At 35.0% G+C, this 25,552-nt stretch overlaps 2 non-coding genes across 2 annotated transcripts; both read right to left on the bottom strand.

Annotated features, from left to right (window-relative positions):
• Window positions 1-17,236: 17,236 nt before the first annotated feature.
• On the bottom strand, window positions 17,237-17,354 carry Trnal-caa (transfer RNA leucine (anticodon CAA)). Its single transcript has 2 exons — window positions 17,315-17,354; window positions 17,237-17,282 (listed from the first exon to the last, which is right to left on the bottom strand). It is a non-coding gene; the product is annotated as a tRNA-Leu (tRNA).
• A 2,131-nt stretch (window positions 17,355-19,485) lies between these two features.
• Window positions 19,486-19,600, bottom strand: Trnal-caa (transfer RNA leucine (anticodon CAA)). The gene is made up of 2 exons: window positions 19,563-19,600; window positions 19,486-19,530 (listed from the first exon to the last, which is right to left on the bottom strand). It is a non-coding gene; the product is annotated as a tRNA-Leu (tRNA).
• Between the last annotated feature and the right edge of the window lie 5,952 nt (window positions 19,601-25,552).

Genomic DNA, 25,552 nt, shown 5'->3' with positions numbered 1-25,552 from the left:
TGGCCCCGCCCCTCTGCCCCGAGGGGGTTGACCAGGACCAATATAGATATATGATATTAAAATGTTATCTCAGGCTAATAATTCTAAACAAGTTTGACACATTTTCTATGAAAATTGAGCAAAATATGCTCATAAATGTGTTTTCCCTATATAAACTATAGTAAACTTGACCCCCTCCCCAGGGGGAAACGTGAGACCCCAGGGTCATATAATTCACAATTTTTGTAAAGGACCTCAAGACCTTTCCATCTATGAAGAGTATGTGATTCTACCATTTCCAGAATTTCAGAAGAAGATTTTTGAAGTTATAGCCTATTTGACCCCTTTTGACCCCGCCCCTAAGGCCCCTGGGGGTCAGTCATGGAAAACTGGTTAATAGGATTCAATAGCCATCTCATACTGATAATTCTGACAATATTTGACTCATTTCCTATTACAAATGATCAAATAATACTCAAAAATGTGTTTTCCCTATATAAACTATAGTAAACTTGACCCCCTCCCCAGGGGGAAACGTGAGACCCCAGGGTCATATAATTCACAATTTTTGTAAAGGACCTCAAGACCTTTCCATCTATGAAGAGTATGTGATTCTACCATTTCCAGAATTTCAGAAGAAGATTTTTGAAGTTATAGCCTATTTGACCCCTTTTGACCCCGCCCCTAAGGCCCCTGGGGGTCAGTCATGGAAAACTGGTTAATAGGATTCAATAGCCATCTCATACTGATAATTCTGACAATATTTGACTCATTTCCTATTACAAATGATCAAATAATACTCAAAAATGTGTTTTCCCTATATAAACTATAGTAATCTTAACCCCTCCCCAGGGGGAAACCTGAGACCCCAGGGTCATATAATTCACAATTTTTGTAAAGGACCTTAGGACCTTTCTATCTATGAAGAGTATTTAATTCCATCACATCTGTGAGTGGAGAAGAAGATTTTTGAAATTTTAGTCAATTTTACCCCTTTTGGCCCCCCATAGCTCCCTGGGGGGGGGGGGGGGGGGGGGGTGAGGATCATATAATTCTTACAAACAGCAAGTAAAACTGCCTGGAATTCAAGTTTCTGGTGTTGTACTAGCTATAGATGTTCAACATATTGACGTGGCAGACTAAAAAGGATCTTCATTTGTCATGGTCATCAGTACATGTAGTGAAAAACATCCCCAATATTCTTTCTATTTCATCAACTTCTATTCCGAAAATCAAATCAGTTAATTTTAATTGCCATGCGGGTTACAGCCAATCTCCACGGGAGACAAATCTGTTGTCTCACCCCTCGGGTCAAAACGCCGATTCATTTATAAAAGAACATGGAATGTGATCAATAAATTTTATCTATATAACTTGAGGAATATCAGATAAAACATGGATTTATTGTGAGTGGGCCTCCACAAAAATACATCATTCCTTTGAGTCAATGCGTGGATCGCGAGGCGTCGGAACGGATTCTCCAACTGTCACCGTCACAACTGAGTGTCGTGACAGAGATGGCTTCTGTTTTCACCAACAGGACAAATACAGATCCATTTTCAGACTGCCCACCTGAGTCTAAGCTTTTATCTCATTTACCCCTGAAAATTCATAATAAACTCTTCAAGCTTTGAATTAGAAGAGTTTTAAATGTATTTTTAGGGGGGGATCACTAGGATTATCAGAATTCATTGTTTTTGTCTCATTACGATGTCTGGGTTTTGAGGTGATGTAAGCTACTCGCCTTTCTACCTAGTTGACCAGTGTCCAATCCCCTGCACGGACAAAAAAAGGTTCAGATCACCTGCCCAATCACGTGGGTTTTTCCCAGCCACTCCAGTTTCCCTTCCACACTAAGAACTTGTTTCGTAATCAATGTAAAATGATATTATAGCTTTCTTTTAAGGCTACTTAATTTTTCTGATTTCCGTTTCAAAATAAGGTCTCTAAAATAACCAATTGAGGTATGGCCAGGCAGGCTGACCATAAGAGCGTTTCAAGTTTCTCAGCGACCATGATCTGAAAGTCGTTCTCAATTTATGACAGCTGTACAAATGATTATAACTCATGTACAGTCAATACATCTTCTGTGATGTGTCGATTCACAATCAAGAAATACAAACGATATCGGACATGACAAACTGTATATCAATATTTCCTTGTTACGATAATAACAGACCTTACAGGAAATCACCGTTACAAATCTAGAACACCAATTCAACAATAACAAACGGAATTTGTTTATCAGAAAAAAAAGTTACAAGTGTGAAAATCAAGAAAAAACAATATCCATCCGACTGGATGTAATCCAATTGATACAAAGCTCAAAGGCATACAAATTCATTATCAGCGTGACTTCATCAGGGAGCAGTTATTATTTAACCAAATCCCTATGGGGAGAAATCAATTATCTGGACCATGAGAGAAAAATCATCCCCTGCCCGTAGTGATGTAATTGCGGTGTTTTGTATGAACTCTCAGCGGTAAAAACACTGGCTTGGTTTCTCTACTAACGGGACAGTGAGATGGAAAGTGGATGAAAACATCAATATGTATCATACGCTGGTAAGATTTCCTAAGAAACTGTAACTCGGTTCTACATCATAGTCACCTATCATATACTGGTACCATATTTGCCGTAATTTGCGCTCTTTAAATTTTGGGGGTGGTCATTAAGGAACTAAAATGTAAGTTGTGGATGAAAAACTTCCAAAACAAGTCAACCATATATTAACTCTTCCTGTACTCATGGCACATTAATCTGTCACAGTAAACATGGATTTGCCTTTTATAAATATATAAACTTTATTCATTTTGCATCCATAGGGAAAAAAGTTATACAAATCACTTTCCATGGCCTGGATGAAAGGGCACGAGTGTTCTTAGAGTGAGAGGAAACCAGAGTGCTCAGAATAAATCCATGTGATCAGGCAGGTGACCCCTTACCTTTTCACATCAATGTTGGGGATCAAACCCCGGTCGGCTAGGTGAAAGGTCAGTGGTTTAATCACTACCCCACACAATCATAATAAACCAGATACATGTGCTGCAATAAATACTAAAATGATACAAAAGATTTCTAAAAACTTTGAAAAGCAATCTCTTTTTTAACAGCATTGTCTGTCAGAGAATTGAAATTATGGTCAAAGAAATTTTATCCATTATCTGAGATAATCACATCCACAGTTGTTTCATTAAACTGATACAGAAAAGAAAACTTGATCTATTCCAGACATATTCTACTAAAACAAATGAAATCCAAAACTAATGGTTTTCATGGAAGTGTTTTAACACGATTCAAACCCGAGAATCTGTCACGGAGAAGACAAAAGAAAGATAATATTACAAAGTAATACAATGTAAAACAATGCCATGCAAGCATCATATTGTGAGAATTTTCACCCCTGAAATTCCAAAATGGACTACTCCAGTCTTTGAAAAAGAAGGGTGTAAATGTGTCTTCAGGGGTGTGTGGGTTTAACATTAAAACATATATATGTGATGAAGGGTTGGGGGGTTTGTGACAATTTCAGCAAGGATCATTTAGAGATGTGTCAAGATAAGGAAGTTAAGGAAAGCCAAAGTTCCAAGAGAAAAAGCACAAACCGCTATCTGCCCTATAGATGGATTACAAACTCGCAACCAACTGAACCTAGAGACATTTAAAACAATGCCAATGGTTAAGGAGGTTAAGGAAAGCCAAAGTTCCCAGAGAAAAAAACACAAACCGACAACTGCCACATAGAGATGGATTTAGGACTCGTAAGGCAGAGGTGGAGGCCTTAGGGTTAGTGGTGATTTTCAAAATGCCTTAATTACGTCAGCACTGTGGCCTCTGCATCAACTCCACCAGCCGCTTCCAAACACGCCTCGAGAAAAGAGGAGGGGATAACTCCTGGTTAACAAATCTAGAAGAGGTATTTAAAATTAAAGGATTGTTAGATTGCATTTATTGGAGATATAAATGCAAATCTGGTGGCAGATAAATTGGAGAATAGCGCCCGTTAGGGGGGCGCTCTAGAATATTTATCTGCTAACAAGATTGCATTTATTTCTCCAATAAATGTAATCTAACATTCCTTTAATGGTTATATTTACATTTTACTTTCTAGTTCATAAGCTAAAACATAATTTAGCATGCGAGTCTGAACATTTGAATTTCCCGCTTCAGTCAGTTAACCTCATCAGCGAAGTTCAATGTGATAAAAAATAGTCCCCATATAACAAAAATTGAAAAGAATCACAAAAATATTCAATGTTTTTCAATAGCTTTTCCCCGTTTACTTTTCAATAATCCATACATTTAAAAGATTTTTTCATAAGTTTCATAACCAATATTGTTCATACTCAACTATAATGCCAATTTTCCTGCGCGGACTAAAACATGGTATCAGCTAAACAATGCTCATATCCATGTATGCAAATATTACTACACCAAGTCTAGGCTGCATTTTATTGGCTCCATAATGCAGATTCACGATTACCATTAGAGTAATGGGAGTCGCAGTGGGCAAAATGTAAATATAACCCCTGAAATATTGACCTTCAACAACCACAATCAACTAACCTAGACCTATGTAATGAAAGACCTTGTAGAAGTTTGGCCACATTTTGGGTCCATGAATATGTGGAGAAGCATGTTACATGAACAATTCCACTTTCTTCCATGCTCTTTGGCCCTGTCATAATTTTTACAAAAAAAGACAAGAAATCAATATTTACAACACACTTGAGACTTTTTTGGAGGAATACTTTCACAATACATCTGTTATCTATAGAGTTCTGGCAGGAGCCCACTCATTCACATGGGGAAAACATGCATAAAATACAAAGAAACGTTGGCTATGTGATCTATGTCTGGATTCGGCTACTACCGTCAACAGCCTGGAGACTGTTAGCACGTCCATTTCTTTGTTCTGTAGAGATCTATAATTTTCTATAACCAGTAGTGAAAGAATTAGATTCAATTCAACCTTCAGCAACATAATTTGTTTCCAATTCACAGAATTATACAAAGGTGATAAATTACTTTGTATCAGACGATGTATAACACACTGTTTCAATCTCATAAACCAATTAATGTTTTGTGGTTAAGGTGTCTGACTTTCTACCCATTAGCCTTCCACCTCAAGTCACAGTTGCTGATGTGGTTAAGGAGTCTGACATTCTACCATAAGCCCTCCACCTCTAGTCACAGTGCTGAGTGGTTAAGGTGTCCTGACATTTGCTACCATTAGCCCTCCACCTCTAGGTCACAGTGGCTGAGTGGTTAAGGTGTCTGACATTCTACTAATAGCCCTCCACCTCTAGGTCACAGTGGCTGAGTGGTTAAGGTGTCTGACATTCTACCATTAGCCCTCCACCTCTAGGTCACAGTGGCTGAGTGGTTAAGGTGTCTGACATTCTACCATTAGCTCTCCACCTCTAGGTCACAGTGGCTGAGTGGTTAAGGTGTCTGACATGCTACCATTAGCCCGTCCACCTCTAGGTCACAGTAGCTGAGATGGTTAAGGTGTCTGACATTCTATTATTAGCCCTGCCACTTTCTAGGTCACAGTACTGAGTGGTTAAGGTGTCCTGACATTTCTATTATTAGCCCTGCCACCTCTAGGTCACAGTGGCTGAGTGGTTAAGATGTCATGACATTCTACCATTAGCCCTCCTTTTCTAGGTCACAGTGGCTGAGTGGTTAAGATGTCTGACATTCTACCACAAGTCCTCCACCTCTGAGTTACAGTGGCTGAGTGGTTAAGGACATTCTAACCACTAGCCCTCCATCCTCTAGTCACAGTGGCAGAGTGGTTAAGGTGTCTGACATGCTACCATTAGCCCTCCACCTCTAGGTCACAGTAAGCTGAGTGGTTAAGGTGTCTGACATTCTACCATTAGCCCTCCACCTCTAGGTCACAGTGGCTGAGTGGTTAAGGTGTCTGACATTCTACCACTAGCCCTCCACCTCTAGTGTCACAGTGGCTGAGTGGTTAAGATGTCCTGATACAGTTCTACGATTCTACCAACCCACCTTTTCTAGGTCACAGTGGCTGAGTGGTTCTAACAAGTCCTCCACGCTGTTACAGTGACATTATCTACCACGAGCCCCTCCACCTATAGGTCACTAGTGGCTGAGATGTTAAGGTGTCCGATAATCTACCTCTACCCACCACTTCTAGGTCACAGGGCTGAGTGTTAAGGTGTCTGACATTAATAGCTTCAGGGGGGGGGGGATTAATAATTAATTTTGAAAAGAAAATAATTGAACACTAGAACTTTACATACATTTACTTTTGTCTAAAATTGGTTTTGAACAGTAGTACATTGATGAGTTCATAAATTTGAAATAATTGCTATATCACTGGTGTACAATAAGAACTATAGATATCTGTACTGCAATATCAAATTTTAACTTAACTTAATGACGTTTTGGTGTGAAAAACACTTAAACAGGATTACTGTTCCATTACAGGCACTACCATTAGCCTTCCATCTCTTGGTACATTCATACAGATTTGAATTTTTTACCGCAAATGGAGCTCCATCCTCATGCAAATCAGCGACCCTTAACAAACTCCCAATTATTTTCTAGATATTTAAAGATTCATGTAAGTTCCCTGAATTCACATTAATCAACCGGAATTCATTATCAGGTCACGGATTTAAGGCTATAAATCTGAATTTAAAGTTAGAAAGATGAGAATTGTTTCCATGGCTGCTGCTATCTGAAATTTTTTTAAAAGGGCAAATAATTGAGAAAGAAAAAAACTGTCCTTAATCAGGCTTAAAATAACAAATGTCCGCTGATCGTGAATTAAAGAACTTCTCACATAAATCGGCATTTTTACATTTAGAAAATCTCTTGATTAAAAAAAAAGTGAGGATGATAGGTGAACGTGTTTGAACACGATAGCAAGTTCATTTACGCTAAAGTACAATTTAAACCCTTGAATGTTCATCCATATTCTAACCCTAAAGCCCTCATCCATAATCATTCGGTAAAATCTATTCTGACTTTCTCCACTACATCCATAAATTCCAATATCTGTCCGCAGACAAATTTTCCAATGTCAGGTGCAGCCGTGTGATGTATTTCTAAATTCCATGACTCGGTGACGGTGGGATACAGTTGCTGTCGGGAACGAGGTTGAAACAGGTGCCTGCATCGTAGTCATAAATGTGGTAAATTACCGCCAAGCGTCCAGACATCCCCACCAAGTCAGGCACCCTCGCACATTAGGCTTCATTGAAAACATAAAAACCTGTAAAGTTATGTCCACCTTAGACCATGCTCCTCCCTTCACATCGTCGGAGTGCTCAATAACCAGAGCAATTTTCTATAGCTTCCAGCAAATTTCTGAGGACGGGAGCGGCTGTGCCCAAAGGGGGATTCCCCTAAATCTGTTTTTCGGTTGGACCAGACTACTTTCGTAAGAAACGCTTTCTGATTAATATTGAGTGAGATCGTCCGTTCGTTCAAGCAATCGTCTGTTCGCAAACATTACTTATATCATTACATAGGTGGAAATCCCGTGTTTTTTTGATCGCGATCAAATCTAGTTTCTTCTTATTCTTTTTTTTTTTTTTTTCTTATTTCCACAAATCTTGTTAGCCAGGATATCTCTCAGGAACGAAATAAGGTACGACGCTCAACTTTGGACACGTTATGAATGTACATAAGATCTTGAAATGTACGTTCGATTTTTTACAAAAAATGTTCAAGGTCAAGGTCACAGACGTAAAAAAACAATTTTTTTTGGAACGAAGTTTAAACGCTCATCAACTTCATTACCGTACGGTGTACATCGTTCACGTTTTGTTATTCAGATAGATCTTGACATTGCGCGTGCTTTTCCCATGCCATGTTATCAGAGATTATGTCAAGGTCAAGAGTTCGCTACGGGGTCAAACAAAGGTCAAAAACGAAATTCCACCACATAAAAAAATTTTGAAAGTTGGATATGAAAGGGCATGCCCTCAGAAATATATAATGACAAGTTTTAAGGTCATGATGATCCAAAATGGCGAGATATAGGCCTTTGAAAAAAGGCTAATTTTGGCGTTTTCCCCCGCCAAAATTTTTAAAGGTTTCAGCGCCTTTAATACTTAACATACATGCTTGAATTTTTGTATATAGATATCAGCATGGAAGAATGTCTACAAAAAGAAAAAAATGCTTATTTTCTTTTATTGACCTTGACATTCATTCAAGGTCACAGGGTTCAAAAAGCTTTAAATCTTTAAACGACATCTTCGTAATAAATAAGAGGTGTAGAGCGCTGAAATTTGGAGACGTTATGTACGTACATGAGTTCTTAAAATGTACTCTCGATTTTGGAGGATAACGTTCAAGGTCAAGGTCACAGACGTAAAACACTGCTTTTTTTCGAACGAACTTTAAACGCTCATAATTTCATAACCGTACGCTACACAACATGTACGTTTCATTCTCCATGTAGATCACGATAATTCACGTTTTTTTCTCATTACATGTTATCAGAAATTATGTCAAGGTCACGAGTTCACTAGGGGGTCAAATGAGGTCAAACAAAGGTCAAAAATGAACTTTACCATAGAAATGTTTTGAAGGGCGCATATGAAAGAGCATGTTCTCAGGCACATAAAATGACCAAATTCAAGGTCATATGATCCAAAATGGCGGAGATATAGGACATCAAAAATCGAAATTTTAGTTTATATTTGTCCCTGCCCGAGACGTTTCAGCGCCTTTAAACCTGTATGTACAGTGTTGATTTTTCATACCTATGTTGTATGAACTTTTGTCTTCAAAAGTTATTTATTTTTAAGGGGTTATATAGAAAAATGGCGGAAATATAGCTCTCCAAATATGGCAATTTGTTTCTTTTTCTTATTTTTGTCCGTTATTTGTGAGCTCGTAGGGCCTTTATCATCTCATGTAGAGTGTTGATTTTTTGTAAATGTAAGCTTTAGCCTATTGTCTGTACAGGTTTTTAATTTCAAAGACATGAATTTGAAAATGGCGGAAATATAGCCCTCCGAATATGGCGTTTCGTTCATTTTTTAACGTAAATTTTAGCGTAATTCATGAAAATTCAAAGGTGAAATGTTTTGAATTGGATGTGAAAGATCATGCTTTCAGACACATAAAATGACCAAGTTCAAGGTCATAAGATTCAAAATGGCGGAGATATAGGACATCGAAAATCGAAATTTTAGTTTATATTTGTCCTTGCACGAGACGTTTCAGCGCCTTTAAACCTGTATGTACAGTGTTGATTTTTCATACCTGTGTTGTATGAACTTTTGTCTTCAAAAGTTATTTATTTTTAAGGGGTTATATAGAAAAATGGCGGAAATATAGCTCTCCAAATATGGCAATTTGTTTCATTTTCTTATTTTTGTCCGTTATTTGTGAGCTCGTAGGGCCTTTATCATCTCATGTAGAGTGTTGATTTTTTGTAAATGTTAGCTTTAGCCTATTGTCTGTACAGGTTTTTAATTTCAAAGACATGAATTTGAAAATGGCGGAAATATAGACCTCCGAATATGGCGTTTCGTTCATTTTTTAACGTAAATTTTAGCGTAATTCATGAAAATTCAAAGGTGAAATGTTTTGAATTGGATGTGAAAGATCATGCTTTCAGACACATAAAATGACCAAGTTCAAGGTCATAAGATTCAAAATGGCGGAGATATAGGACATCGAAAATCGAAATTTTAGTTTATATTTGTCCTTGCACGAGACGTTTCAGCGCCTTTAAACCTGTATGTACAGTGTTGATTTTTCATACCTATGTTGTATGAACTTTTGTCTTCAAAAGTTATTTATTTTTAAGGGGTTATATAGAAAAATGGCGGAAATATAGCTCTCCAAATATGGCAATTTGTTTCATTTTCTTATTTTTTTCCCGTTATTTGTGAGCTCGTAGGGCCTTTATCATCTCATGTAGAGTGTTGAATTTTTGTAAATGTAAGCTTTAGCCTATTGTCTGTACAGGTTTTTAATTTCAAAGACATGAATTTGAAAATGGCGGAAATATAGACCTCCGAATATGGCGTTTCGTTCATTTTTTAACGTAAATTTTAGCGTAATTCATGAAAATTCAAAGGTGAAATGTTTTGAATTGGATGTGAAAGATCATGCTTTCAGACACATAAAATGACCAATTTCAATGTCATATGATTCAAAATGGCGGAGGTATATAACTTTCAGCGATTTTGAGTTGTGATTACATGATGTGGCATGTGGCCAAAGGGAGATAATCCGTATCTAATACTAAAACTCTTAATCGTACGTTGTTATTCCGCATTGGTCCAAGATCTTCATAAGATAAGGAGAATTTTTGCACTTTTAAAAAAACCTGAAATTCTAATGTGTTTACCTATTCATTATCAAAATTGATATTTTGAACCTAAATCTCAATCGAATTTCCAAATTCATATCACGGATATCAAGGAATAAGGAATTACCTGTCAGAAAACATTTTTAATTTGAAATTCATAATTAGCCAGCCAATCAGCGGCCGGGTTAAAATTCTGTCCTGGGCTCAATCTTCGTTACACAAGGGCCGTTTCGAATGTATTTTTACATTAGTAGTTTTCCAATACTTTTCGGGATGTTTTAAGTGCTACTGTAATAGGGAGGGTTTTCCACAAGAGACCAGGAGGGGCGATCCGACTGTAGCTCCCGTTATATGTATAAGTCCCAAATCGTGATCGTATAGTATTTTTAGTATACAACAGAGTCCACAGTCGTCACAAATCCTCTCCGGATCCCGTTTCCTCCACAGGTTACAGGCCTGTATCTCAACAGGTTCGATCTCTAGGATGTAGCGGAAGCACTGACACTAATCCAATAACTCAACTAGGTAAATACAGGTACAAATAACTATTTATTATATAAAAGACAAGTAGATAGATTAATTATTACATAGAAGATTCACAATAGTGCCCGTTAAGACAGATAACAATAAGAGATATATAAGTGCCGAAGCAGTTACAATGTATCCAAGATTAACTATAGCCAAACTTTAGGCCTAATTAGCTAAGTCCTGTGTGATTACCACGTTCCCTAAACAAAGCCTAACACCCTACGGAGCCAACTAACCACCTACAAGTGTTCTTAACTCTAGCTATATAAAACCACCGGTGAAAACTAGGATACCTCTAGGATGCCTATGCCCTAAGCCCCTGACAAACCCCTAATTAGTCACTAACCCTAAAGCTATTGATTACACTCCTAAGGGAAAGACATCAGCCCCTTTTATAACAACTCATTCAACCCAGTACCCCAAAGTGACCACTGATTGGTCAATGTCCGGATGTCCGGACAGAGCACCATATTTAGGTGAAACCGCTGCTACAACAACCCACCTACACACTAAATATAACTTCCGCTTAAAACAGACAAGGCTCAACTGACTGATAAAAACCTCCCACGTGTACCACACGTGTACTCCGGCCAGCGGTCATCATCGGGGTGATCATGAGGACAACTAGGTTGATGAATGTGACTGCTAAACAGCAAACACACCCTAGATAAGACCTGTTCTCACGGTGTTCCCCTGAATTTGGGTCAAATATACATAAACAGATCACTGAAGTGAAGACTTAGAAGAGTGCAATAACAAATATACATACTGTAGAAATAAATGCAACAATGATAGAAACCCGTTCTATCACACTACATATACACGTATATATGAACAATGTACACGTGTTTGCGTAAATACACGTACATGTGTAACTACACCGCATACATGGGAGGCCGTCCTTACGTGACCCTAGCTGTTAATAGGACGTACATTTGAACAAACAAACAATAAAAGTAATGCACAAACACAATAACTGACAGGTTTAAAAACCTTTTATGTGTGTGGCAGAGCCGTCACCTGTGACACCGGATGTTCAAACACAACCGGTGCTATTTTGAGAAACTATCCGGCCGTTTTGAGATCACAGAACCAAATAAATTCCCATAGAGGACCGTGTTAACGTTTGCTACTATTCAGGTTAAATGAAGTTATCAAAATTCTTTACAAATTTTACATCTACATGTATTGTCCGACCCACACATAAACCATTAACTGGTGTACCCTGAATATATCCAATCAGCAGGCTCCTATATATTCACCTCTCTATGAAATCTTCTGCCCAAAGGGGGATTCCCCTAAATCTGTTTTTCGGTTGAACCAGACTACTTTCGTAAGAAACGCTTTCTGATTAATATTGAGTGAGATCGTCCGTTCGTTCAAGCAATCGTCTGTTCGCTAACATTACTTATATCATTACATAGGTGGAAATCCCGTGTTTTGATCGCGATCAAATCTAGTTTCTTCTTATTTTTATTTTTCTTTTTTTTTCTTATTTCCACTTATTTCCACAAATCTTGTTAGCAGGATATCTCAGGAACGGAAATAAGGTACGACGCTCAACTTTGGACACGTTATGAATGTACATAAGATCTTGAAATGTACGTTCGATTTTTTACAAAAATGTTCAAGGTCAAGGTCACAGACGTAAAAAACAATTTTTTTTTGAACGAAGTTTAAAACGCTCATAACTTCATTACCGTACGCTGTACATCGTTCACGTTTTGTTATTCAGACAGATCGTGACATTGCGCGTGCTTTTCCCATGCCATGTTATCAGAGATTATGTCAAGGTCAAGAGTTCGCTACGGGGTCAAACAAAGGTCAAAAACGAAATTCAACACAGAAAAAATTTGAAAGTTGAATATGAAAGGTCATGCCCTCAGAAATATATAATGACAAGTTTTAAGGTCATGAGATCCAAAATGGCGGAGATATAGGCCTTTGAAAAAATCGGCTATTTTGGTCGTTTTCCCCGCCAAAAATTTTTAAAGGTTTCAGCGCCTTTAAATACTTAACATACATGCTTGAATTTTTTGTATAGATATAAGCAATGGACGAATGTCCCTACAGAACTATAATTCCTTTTATATTGACCTTGACATTCATTCAAGGATCACAGGATTCAAAAGCTTTCCAATCTTTAAAACGACATCTTCTTTATAAATAAAGAGGTGTAGAGCGCCTGAAGATATGGAGACGTAATGTACTACATGAGTTTCTTGAAATGTGGGCGCTCGATTTTGGAGGATAACGTTCAAGGTCAAGGGTCACAGACCGAAAAAAACGCTTTTTTTCGAACGAACATTAAATCGCTCATAAATTCATAACCGTACGCTACACAACATGTGCGTTTTCAATTCTCCATGTACTATCACGATAATTCACGATTTTTTCTCATTTCTTGTTATCAGAATTTTGTCAAGGTCACGAGTTCACTAGGTGGTCAAATGAGGTCAAAACAAAGGTTCAAAAATGAACTTTACCATAGAAATGTTTCGAAATTGGCGCATATGAAAGAGCATGTTTCTCAGGCACACAATAAAATGACCAAATTCAAGGTCATAAGATTCAAAATGGCGGAGATTATAGGACCAACAAAAATCGAAATTTTAGTTTATAATTTGTCCCTCTCGCTCGAGACGTTTTTCAGCTCCTTAATACGTGTATGACAGTGTTGATTTTTCATACCTATGATTGTATTAACTTTTGTCTTCAACAAGTTATATTATTTTTAAAGGGTTATATAGAAAAAATGGCGAAATATAGCTCTCCAAATATGGCAATTTGTTTCATTTTCTTATTTTTGTCCGTTATTTGTGAGCTCGTAGGGCCTTTATCGTCTCATGTAGGGTGTTGAATTTTTGTAAATGTAAGCTTTAGCCTATTGTCTGTACAGGTTTTTAATTTCAAAGACATGATATTTGAAAAATGGCGGAAATATAGACACATCCGAATATGGCGTTTCGTTCATTTTTAACGTAAATTTTAGGCGTAATTCATGAAAGAAATTCAAAGGTGAAATGTTTTGAATTGGATGTGAAAGATCATGCTTTCAGACACATAAAATGACCAAGTTCAAGGTCATAAGATTCAAAATGGCGGAGATATAGGACATCGAAAATCGAAATTTTAGTTTATTATTTGTCCTTGCACGAGACGTTTTACAGCGCCTTTAAACCTGTATGTACAGTGTTAATTTTTTCAAACCTACTTGTTGTGAGGAACTTTTGTCTTCAAAAGTTATTTATTTTTAAGGGGTTATATAGAAAAATGGCGGAAATATAGCTCTCCAAATATGGCAATTTGTTTCATTTTCTTATTTTTTTCCGTTATTTGTGAGCTCGTAGGGCCTTTATCATCTCATGTAGAGTGTTGAATTTTGTAAATGTAAGATTTAGCCTATTGTCTGTACAGGTTTTTTAATTTCAAAGACATGAATTTGAAATATGGCGGAAATATAGACCTCCGAATTATGGCGTTTCGTTCATTTTTTAACGTAAATTTTTAGCAGTAATTCATGAAAATTCAAAGGTGAAATGTTTTACCTGAATTGGATGTGAAAGATCATGCCTTTCAGACATCTTAAAATGACCAAGTTACTAATAGCAATATGAATCAAAATGGCGGAAGGATATAACGAACTCATCAAAAGTTTTGAATCATTATTTTAGTTTCCTGATTACATGATGTGGCATGTGGCCAAAGGTAGTATAAATCCGGTTATCTATTTATACTAAAACTCTTAATCGTAAATTGTTATTCCGCATTGGGTCCAAGATCTTCATAAGATAAGGATATATTTTTCAGTCACTTTGTAAAAAACCTGAAATTCTAATGTTTTTACCTATTCATTAAAAATTGATATTTTGAACCTAAATTCAATCTAAATTTCCAAATTCATATCATGAAAGGTTAATCAAGGAACTAAAACCTGTCAGAAAACATTAGATAATTTATTGAAATTCATAATTTTGCCAGCCCAATCACGGCTGGAATATTTAAAAGATCTCAAAAATGGGGTAAAATATAACCTTCGAAGTATGCATTACTTAGGTAATTATACGTCAATTCATGAAAATTCGTCGATATGTTTTAAATAATTAGTATTTTCAATACTTTTTCCAGATGTTGTTAAGTGAAATACGGTGATTTTATTCATGTCCAAGAGATCACTACATTGTCTAACGATCTCGACAAAAAGAAAATTTAATATTTGTTTATATAACATATTTATGTCCATTAATTGACAACCTCGTGATCTATTAGTAAAGATTTCTTATACAACACTTGTAGTCGTCATTGGTCCATCGAACTATCCTGTTTTCCTCCACAGGTTACAGGCCTATTAAACAGTATATTCGATAAGGATTGTAATAATAAAAACTGACAATAATCCAAAAGTATTGGTAAAAACAGGTACAAATTTATATATTTATTCTATCTTATAAGAAAAGTATTGAAGTTTACAGGTGAAGATTCACAATAGCAGAAAGAGAGACGTTAGTTAACATTTAAGAGTTATATTGTCATTACGAAGCCCTTATAATGTATATTTCAAGTTTTACTGTATTTTTTAAATACAATATAGCGTATTAACGTTCGTACCTGTGTTTTTAACAATTGTTATTCACAAAGCCACTTTCTATAAAAAATGTGATTTCCCTATATTTGTATTTAGTAATAACCAAAGCTAAAACAGGAAGTCTACCATTTCAAGAAAGAGTTTTCAAAATTAACAACAAAACAAAACCTAATGAACAACAAAAATATCATTGTCAGAAGTCCATGGGATTCGAACCCTAACCCAAATGAACGTTGCCAGAACAAAACTTACAGAGTGAGAAGGCTATGCAAGCACTTGATGTTTTGAAACCTTGGACACACTAAATATCCTAAAATAAAAAACTTAAAACAGACAAGACTTTTCTAAATACGACATCCCACGATACAAATCTGTATTTATTTTCATGGCTATTATTACCGGGGTGAATCATTAGGACACAAATGTAAAATTTACTGGGACTTAAATCGTCTTCAAGAACCTGTGCTCTGGTAACTGTGTCACTCAAATCAGGATCAATTATAATATGATCTGATATCAGTACAATATTTGAAAGTGCTCAATAACAATATAGTGAGTAAATCAAAAATAAATGCATAATAGTTAAATCAAAACAAAAACTTGCTTGAAATGCATGACAAAAATGTACCATATAGATTTTATAAATAAAATTAGGTACATAACTATGTATAACATCTATGTGTAAAAAATCGACGAGCATTTATCCTATGGTCAGATAAAAATCTCAAATTCATTGTGTCTAAACTTAATCACAGTTTAGGGTTACAATGTAGCACTAAGAACCTTCCATGTTTTTTTTCCATATCTATAATTTTTATCACAAATTAAAACTTTTAGTAGCATAGTCAAGGAATGGTTGTACCTTTTACAATAACCGTCATAGGCCCAAAACAGCCAGCTAATAAACAAACTAGATCCCATTTCGATTACACCGTCAATAGACATGTTCACTTTATTGTGAATTCCCATAGTTACCTATCAAGGACTATTCGAAATTCAAAAGAGGTTAATGCATGGTGTCCAATGGTGTAACCGAATTTTTATCAAACTATCTTGGTAACGATTTCAAATGTTTTAAAGATGCCCGTATCCAGGTACCAAAACATGGAGTTATTCTAATCCTTGTTATTGATAGGGTTTAATAGTGAAATAATTTCCTGCTCCAGAAAATTCAACAGTGCACGATTAAAACTATTTACTAGCTAGTATATACCTTTAGATATGCTCAACAACTGCATTTTTAACACTTTACTAGCGTGCATGTTGTCAATTTTTTACCATCTTTGCTACAAAAGCACATAGGTATGTCAGGCATTGTTGTATACAGATTACCTGCTGGCTAAGCATTGATTTTGGTAGATTTAATTCTATGATAATTCTAATTGTGCGTTTATGTGATAAACTGTGGGTTTACATTTTCTACATTTTCTATGATAGACGTATTTATATTTTTTTACATACTTATGTTTAGTTTAACTGTAGATAATGGATAATAAATTCAATTTCTTTATTTTTTTTCCATCCATCATGATGACAATTAACTTTTTGTATATTATTATCTGTGATACGTTTAATGAAACCAATTCTACTAACAGTTCTTTGCATTTTTCTAATCGATAAAGTTTAATGTTACTCCATATATAACTTATTTACCAATACTTGATAACATTTCCCATTAGCTGATTTATGCATGATGTGCACATTGAATTTTTTTAGTAAACATGCATTAATGACATTAACCTATTTACAACTCATTCGTAATAATAAAATTTGAAATAGAGAATCAACTATTAAAATATATACCTTTAGAAATGTAACAAAAATATAGTGTCAGAAGTGGGATTCGAACCCACGCCCACATACGTGGACCAGAACACTCGACTCATTCAGTGAGAAGGCTATATACCTTGAGTCTGGCGCCTTAGACCGCTCGGCCAAATCCTGACTACTTAACCATACCTTCGATGTATTATCACGATGTACTCCACTAATTGTGTCACCTTCATATGACTTAGGATTATTCTTACTACATTGTCTATATCTCTCAAAAGAAAATGTGCCAATTAATTTTACTGCATTATTACCATAATTCTCTGATATTACAACAATTGGCTTTATACCTTCTCCATACTTAAAATATTTAGTATTACAGGTCTAAGCCTCAAACGGTACAATGTATGGGTGGCCAGATAACCGCCAAGTTCGTTATATATGATATCTCTCTTATAGGAAACAACTATCTGATTTACTAAATATTCTTTGGATCATAAAGCAGAAAGAGAGTGGCCAATAACATTTCCCTCCCTGTATACCGATAGTTCCACCGTTTTCTGTTTACAATATTTTAACGTTTAAAAGTGGTTTTGGCAATAATAAAAAACTTCTTTCTCAAAAAAAAGTGTGATATTTTATCTGTCTTAGTAATAACCAAATTAAGAGGAAGTCTAATCCTTATGATAGAGTTTATTATTAACGAAAGAAAAAGTATTGAATAAATATCTCTTACTGCAGAAGTGGGATTCGAACCCACGCCCACATAAAACCAAAACTCGACTCACAGAGTGAGAAGGCTAAACCTTGAGTTTTGCGCCTTGGACCTTCGGCCATCCTGACTTGCTAAAGAATCACGAATCACGTACCAAATAATTTATTTTAACTGGCTATTATTACCGTGAAGTTTCAATAACAAATTTACTTTGGACTTAAATCGTCTTCAGTATGCTCTGGTAACTGTGTCACGTTCAGGATCAATTAAAATGTGTGGCCAATAAATATTTGTGCTTTCCAACCTCTCTCAAAATAGAAAACAGTAAATAAAAAACTCGATGCCTAATAGTTAAATCAAAACAAAAAAGTGTGAAATGCTTGACAAATGTACCATATCTCTTAAAAAAAAAAGTTAGGCACATAAATCTATGTATCAACATCTATGTGTAAAAATCGACGAGCATTTATCCTGGTCAATAAAATCTCATTATTGCTAAACTTAATCCAACCTCTCTAAAACCTTCCATGTTTTTTCCAATCTAAATTTTCTCAATTAACTTTTAGTACATAGTCAAAATGGTTGTACCTTTTAAATAAAAGTCATAGGCCAAAAAAGCCAGCTATATAAACACTTCCCCAATTCGATACACCGTCAAAGAAAAAGACATGTTCACTTTATTGTGAATCGATAGTTACCTATCAAGGACTATTTTCGAAATTCAAAAGAGGTATAATGCATGGTGTCCAATGGTATAAAATTTGTAAAACTATCTTGGTAACGATTTCAAATGTTTTAAACATGCCCGTATCCAGGTACCAAAACATGGAATCTTATTCTTCCAACTCTCTTGTTAAAAGAAAGATAGGGTGGCCAATTGTGAAATTAATTTCCTGCTCCAGAACATTCAACAAAAGTGTGGCGAATAAATCTATTTACTAGCTAGTATAACCTTTAGATATGCTCAAACTGCATTTTAACACTTTACTAGCGTGCATGTTGTTGTCAATTTTTACCATCTTTGCTACAAAAGCACATAATGTCAGGCATTGTTGTATACAGATTACCTGCTGGCTAAGCATTGATTCCAATATAATTCTATAATAATTCTAATTGTGCGTTTATGTGATAACTGTGGTTTTAAAATCATACCTTTCTCTCTATGATAGACGTATTTATATTTTTTTACTACATACTTATGTTTAGTTTACTGTAGATAATGGATAATAAATTACAATCTCTTATTGCATTTTTCCATCCTCTCAAATGACAAATTAACTTTTTGTATATAAATCTGTTACTGTACTTGAAAATTCTCTAAAGAAAGTTGTTTGCTAAATCTCTTCTGCATACTTCCTAATCGATAAAGTTTAAATGTTACTCCATATATCTCTTACTGCATACTCAATAATACTTCTAAAATTTCCCATTAGCTGATGGCCATGCATGATGTGCACATTGAATTGGAAACCTTTTTTTTAGTAAAATGCATTAATGACATTAAACCTATTTGCAACTCATTCGTAATAAAAAATTTTGAAAAGAGAATCAACTATTAAATATATACCTTTAGAAATGTAACAAAAATATAGTGTCAAAGTGGGATTCGAACCCACGCCCACATACGTGGACCAGAACACTCGACTCATTCAGTGAGAAGGCTATATACCTTGAGTCTGGCGCCTTAGACCTCTCGGCCATCCTGACTACTTAACCATACCTTCGATGTATTATCACGATGTACTCCACTAATTGTGTCACCTTCAATGACTTAGGATTATTCTTACTACATTGTCTAATCTCTCAAAAGAAAATAGCTATTAGTTTATATACTATTATGTACCATAATTGACTGATATTAAACAATTACTTATACCTTCTCCATACTTAAAATATTTAGTATTACAGGTATGACGATAAGCCTCAACGGTACATGTATGGGTGGCAGAAACCGCCAAGTTCGTTAAATAAGATTATCTGTCTTAAGGAAAAACTATCTGATTTACTAGGTGCTTTGGATCATAAAGCAGAAAAGTGAGGTTATTAGTTAACATTACTGCATACTTCCCCTCCCTGTATACCGATAGTTCAATTTTCTTTTTCTTTTACAATATTTTAACGTTTAACGTGGTTTTCTACAAGTAATGGTCAAAATCACTTTATAAAAATGTGATATTTATTTCTATTTAGTAATAACCAAATTAAGAGGAAGTCTACCTTATGAGAGAGTTTATTATTAACGAAAACAAAATCTTGAACAAATATCATTGTCAGAAGTGGGATTCGAACCCACGCCACACTTTACGTGGACCAAACACTCGACTCACAAAAAGAAGTGGCTAATAAATCTTTAGTTACTTCCAACCTCTTGGAAAAATCCTGACTTGCTACTTTCATCACGACATCACGATACCAAATCTTATTTATTTTAATGGCTATTACTTACCGTGAAGTTTTCTTACAAATTTACTGTGGACTTAAATCTCGTACTTCAGTATGCTCTGGTAACTGTGTCACGTTCAAAAGAAAAGTCAATTATAATATGATCTGATATAAGTACAATATTTCTGCTCAAAAGACAATATAGTGAGCCAATAAAAAACTCGATGCATAATAGTTAAATCAAAACAAAAACTTGCTTGAAATGCATGACAAATGTACCATATATTTTGAAAAAAAATTAGGTACATAACTATGTATCAACATCTATGTGTAAAAATCGACGAGCATTTATCCTGCAGATACTATCTCAATCCATTGTGTCTAAACTTAATCACAGTTTAGGGTTACTAAAACCTTCCATGTTTACTTCCATATCTATCTTTTTTTCCACAATTAACTTTTAGTAGCATAGTCAAGGAATGGTTGTACCTTTTAAAAAATAACCGTCATAGGCCCAAAAACAGCCAGCTTATATAAACACTAGATCCCAATTCGATCGATACACCGTCAATAGACATGTTCACTTTATTGTGAATAGTTACCTATCAAGGACTATTCGAAAAAAAGAGGTATAATGCATGGTGTCCAATGGTGTAACCGAATTTGTATCAAACTATCTTGGTAACGATTTCAAATGTTTTAAAGATGCCCGTATCCAGGTACCAAAACATGGAGCTTATTCTAATCCTTGTTATTGATAGGGTTTATTGTGAAATAATTTCCTGCTCCAGAACATTCAAACAGTGCACGATTAAACTATTTACTTAGCTAGTATACCTTTAGATATGCTCAAACTGCAAAGTGTGGCCAATAAACTTTACTAGCGTGCATGTTGTCAATTTTTACCATCTTTGCTACAAAAGAAAAGTGTGGCCAGGTAAATCAGGCATTGTTGTATACAGATTAACCTGCTGGCTAAGCAATGTTGGTAGATTTAATTCTATGGCCAATTCTAATTGTGCTTTTATGTGATAACTTGGGCTTAACCTTTCTATGATAGAAAAGTGTATTTATATTTTTTTACATACTTCCATGTTTTCTCTTTACTGTAAAATGTGGCCAATAAAAATTCTTTCTTTACTTTTTTTCCATCCATCCTCTCTGACAAAAACTTTTTGTATATTATTATCTGTGATACGTTTTTAATGACTTTACCAATTCTCTACTAACAGAAAGATAAGTTTGCTAAAGATGTTTACATTCTCTAATCGAAAAGTTCTAATGTACTCCATATATAAACTTATTTACCAATACTTGATAACATTTCCCATTAGCTGATTTATGCATGATGTGCACATTGAATTGGAAACCTTTTTTTGTTAGTAAACATGCATTAATGACATTAAACATATTTTCAACTCATTCGTAATAATAAAATTTGAAATAGAGAATCAACTATTAAATATATACCTTTAGAAATGTAACAAAAATATAGTGTCAATAAGTGGGATTCGAACCCACGCCCATATACGTGGACCAAACACTCGACTCATTCAGTGAGAAGGCTATATACCTTGAGTCTGGCGCCTTAGACCGCTCGGCCATCCTGACTACTTAACCATACCTTCGATGTATTATCACGATGTACTCCACTAATTGTGTCACCTTCTTATATGACTTAGGATTATTCTTACTACATTGTCTATATCTCTCAAAAGAAAAGTAGCTATCAGTTTTATTGCTACTATTATGTACCATAATTGACTGATATTACAACAATTACTTATACCTTCTCCATACTTCTAAAATATTTAGTATTACAGGTCTGACGATAAGCCTCAAACGGTACAACCTCTCTGGCAGATAAAAGTGTGCCAAGTTCGTTATATAATTATCTCTCTTTATAGGAAACAACTAAATCTGATTTACTAGGTGCTCTGGATCAAAAGAGAAAGAGTGGTTATAAATTAACTTACTGCATACTTCCCTCCCCTATACCGAAGTTCAAGTTTTCTGTTTACAATATTTTAACATACTTTAACGTGGTTTCTACAAGTAATAAAATCACTTTCTATAAAAATGTTATATGCATACTTCCAATTTAGTAATAACCAAATTAAGAGGAAAGTCTACCTTAATAAGAGTTTTATGCATACTTCGAAAACTCTAAAAAAGAAAAGTGTGGTGAATAAATATCATTACAGAAGTGGGATTCGAACCCACGCCCACAACGTGGAAGAACACTCGACTCACAGAGTGAGCATACTGAGAAGGCTATGCACCTCTTGAGTTTTGCGCCTTGACCGCTCGGCCATCCTGACTTGCTACTTTCATCACGACATCACGATACCAAAAATCTTATTTATTTTAATGGCTATTATTACCGTGAAGTTTGGCCATTACAAATTTACTTTGGACTTAAATCGTCTTCTTACTGCAGTATGCTCTGGTAAAAAGAAACGTTGGATCAATTAAATAATATGATCTGATATAAGTCCAATATCTGTGCTCCGAAAAAAAGTGTGGTAAATAAAAAACTCTTATGCATACTTAAATCAAAAAAAAAAGTGTGGAAATAAATGACAACTGTACCATATATTTTGAAAAAAAATTAGGTACAAACTATGTAAACATGTGTAAAAATCGAAGCATTTATCCTGGTCAGATAAATCTCATCCTCTCTAAAAAAATCAAAGTGTGGGTTAATAAAACCTTCCTGTTTTTTTCATATCTATAAACCTCTCTCAAAATTAACTTTTAGTAGCATAGTCAAGGAATGGTTGTACCTTTTACAATAACCGTTAGGCCAAAAACAGCCAGCTCTATAAAACTAGAAAAGTGATGGTCAATAGACATGTTCACTTTATTGTGAATCATACTTCCAACCTCTCAAGGAAATTCGAAAAGTGTGGTAATAATGCATGCTGTCCAATGGTGTAAAGAATTTGTATCAAACTCTCTTGGTAACGATTTCAAATGTTTTAAAAGATGCCCGTAATAAGGTACCAAAACTGGAGCTTATTCCAACCTCTGTTAAAAGAAAAGTGTGGCCAATAAATTCCTTACTCCATAACATTCAACAGTCTCGATTAAACTAAAGTTACTAGCTAATAAATCTTTAGATATTCCAACACTGCATTTTAACACTTTACTAGCGTGCATGTTGTCAAACCTTTTACCAAAAGAAAAGTTGCTACAAAAATCACATTATGTCAGCATTGTTGTATACAGATTACCTGCTGGCTAAGCATTGAAAAGTGTCGCCAATGGTAGATATAAATCTCTATGCATAATTCTAATTGTGCTCAAAAAAGATAACTGTGGGCAATACATTTTCTATGATAGCATTTATACTTTTTTACACCTCTTATTTTGTTTACTGAGATAATGGATAATAAATTCAATTTACTTTATTTTTTCCAACCTCTCTGATGAAAAGAAACTTTTTGGCCATATTATTATCTGTGATACGCATAATGACTTCCAATTCTCTAACAAAAGGTAGAAAAGTGTGGCCTAATCGATAAATCTCTTAATGTTACTCCATATATAACTTATAAGAAAATACTGTGATAAATTTCCCATTAGCTGATTTATGCAATGTGCACATTGAAAGAAAAGTGTGGCCAGTAAACATGCATTAATGACATTAACTATTTGCAACTCTCTCGTAAAATAAAATTGGTCAATAAATCTCTTAGAAATAAAATCAACTATAAATATATACCTTTAGAAATTAACAAAAATATAGTGTCAGAAGTGGGATTCGAACCCACGCCCAAAAAAATACGTGGACCAGAACACTCGACTCATTCAGTGAAAGGCTATAACCTGAGTCTGGCGCCTTAATAAATCGGCTCTTCCTGACACTACTTCCAACCATCCTCTCGAATTAACGATGTACTCCACTAATTGTGTCACCTTCATATGACTTAGGATTATTCTTACTACATTGTCTAACCTCTCTCAAAAGAAAATAGTGGCTATTATTTAAATCTTACTGCATACTTACCAAATTGACTCTATTAAAAATTACTTATGGCTCAATAAATCTATTTAGTGCATACTTATGACAAAGCTCTCAAAAACGGTACAAAAATAACCGCCAATTTCGTTATATGACTTATCTCTCTTATAGAAAAGTGTGGTCAACAACTATCTGATTTACTAGGTGCTTTGGATCTCTAAAGCAGAAAGTGAGGTTATTAATTAACATTACTGCACACTTCCCTCCCTGTATACCGAAGTTTAACCGTGGGCCAAATATTTTAACGTTTAACTGGGAAAAGTTTGCATACTTCCAACCTCACTTTCTAAAAAAAGTGTGGCCAATAAATCTCTTACTTTCATACTTCCAACCTCTCTTTAAAAAAATGTGTGGCCAATAACCTCTTAAAAGGAAAAGTGTGGCCAATAAAGTTTATTATTGCAAAACAAAATCTCTAAAAACAAATATGTGGTCAATAAATGGGATTAACCCACGCATACACTTCGTGGACCAAACACTCTCTCAAAGAGTGAAGAAGGCCAATATGCACTCTTACTGCATACTTTGCGCCTTGAAAAGTGTGGCCATAAATCTTTACTTACTTTCATCACACATCCTACTCTTATTTAAATGGCTATTATGGCCAATAAATTTCTTACTGCATACTTCCAACCTCCTTTGGACTTAAATCGTCTTCAGTATGCTCTGTAACTGTGTCACGTTCAGGGCCAATTAAATATGATCTGATATAAGTACAATATTTGTGCTCCGACAAATAGTGTGTAAATAAATCAACTCGATGCATACTTTAAATCTCTCAAAAAAAAGTTGTGGCTTAAATGCTTGACAAATGTACCATATATTTTCAAAAAAAAAAGTGTGGCAATAACTATGTATCAACATCTATGTGTAAAAATCGACGAGCATTTATCCTGGTCAATAAATTCTCTCTCATACTTCCAATGTGTCTAAAAAAATCACAGTTTAGGGTTACTAATAAATCCTTCCATGTTTTTCCATATCTATCTTAAAAATTAAAAGTAGTAGTCAAGGAATGGTTGTACCTTTTACAATAACCGTCTAGGCCCAAAAGAAAAGCCAGCTAATAAAACACTTATCCAATTCCCATACTTCCACACCGTCAATAGAAATGTTCACTTTATAAATCTGAATCTTAGTTACTATCAAGGACTATTCTAAATTCAAAAGAGGTATAATGCATGTGTCCAATGGTGTAAATCTTTTTGCATACTCAAACTATCTTGGTAAAAGAAAAGTTTCAAATGTTT

This window comes from Argopecten irradians, chromosome 1 (genome assembly GCF_041381155.1).
Source record: "Argopecten irradians isolate NY chromosome 1, Ai_NY, whole genome shotgun sequence".
Taxonomy (NCBI): domain Eukaryota; kingdom Metazoa; phylum Mollusca; class Bivalvia; order Pectinida; family Pectinidae; genus Argopecten; species Argopecten irradians.
Note: the sequence above shows the minus strand (reverse complement) of the source record. Positions and strands in the feature narration are given on the sequence as shown.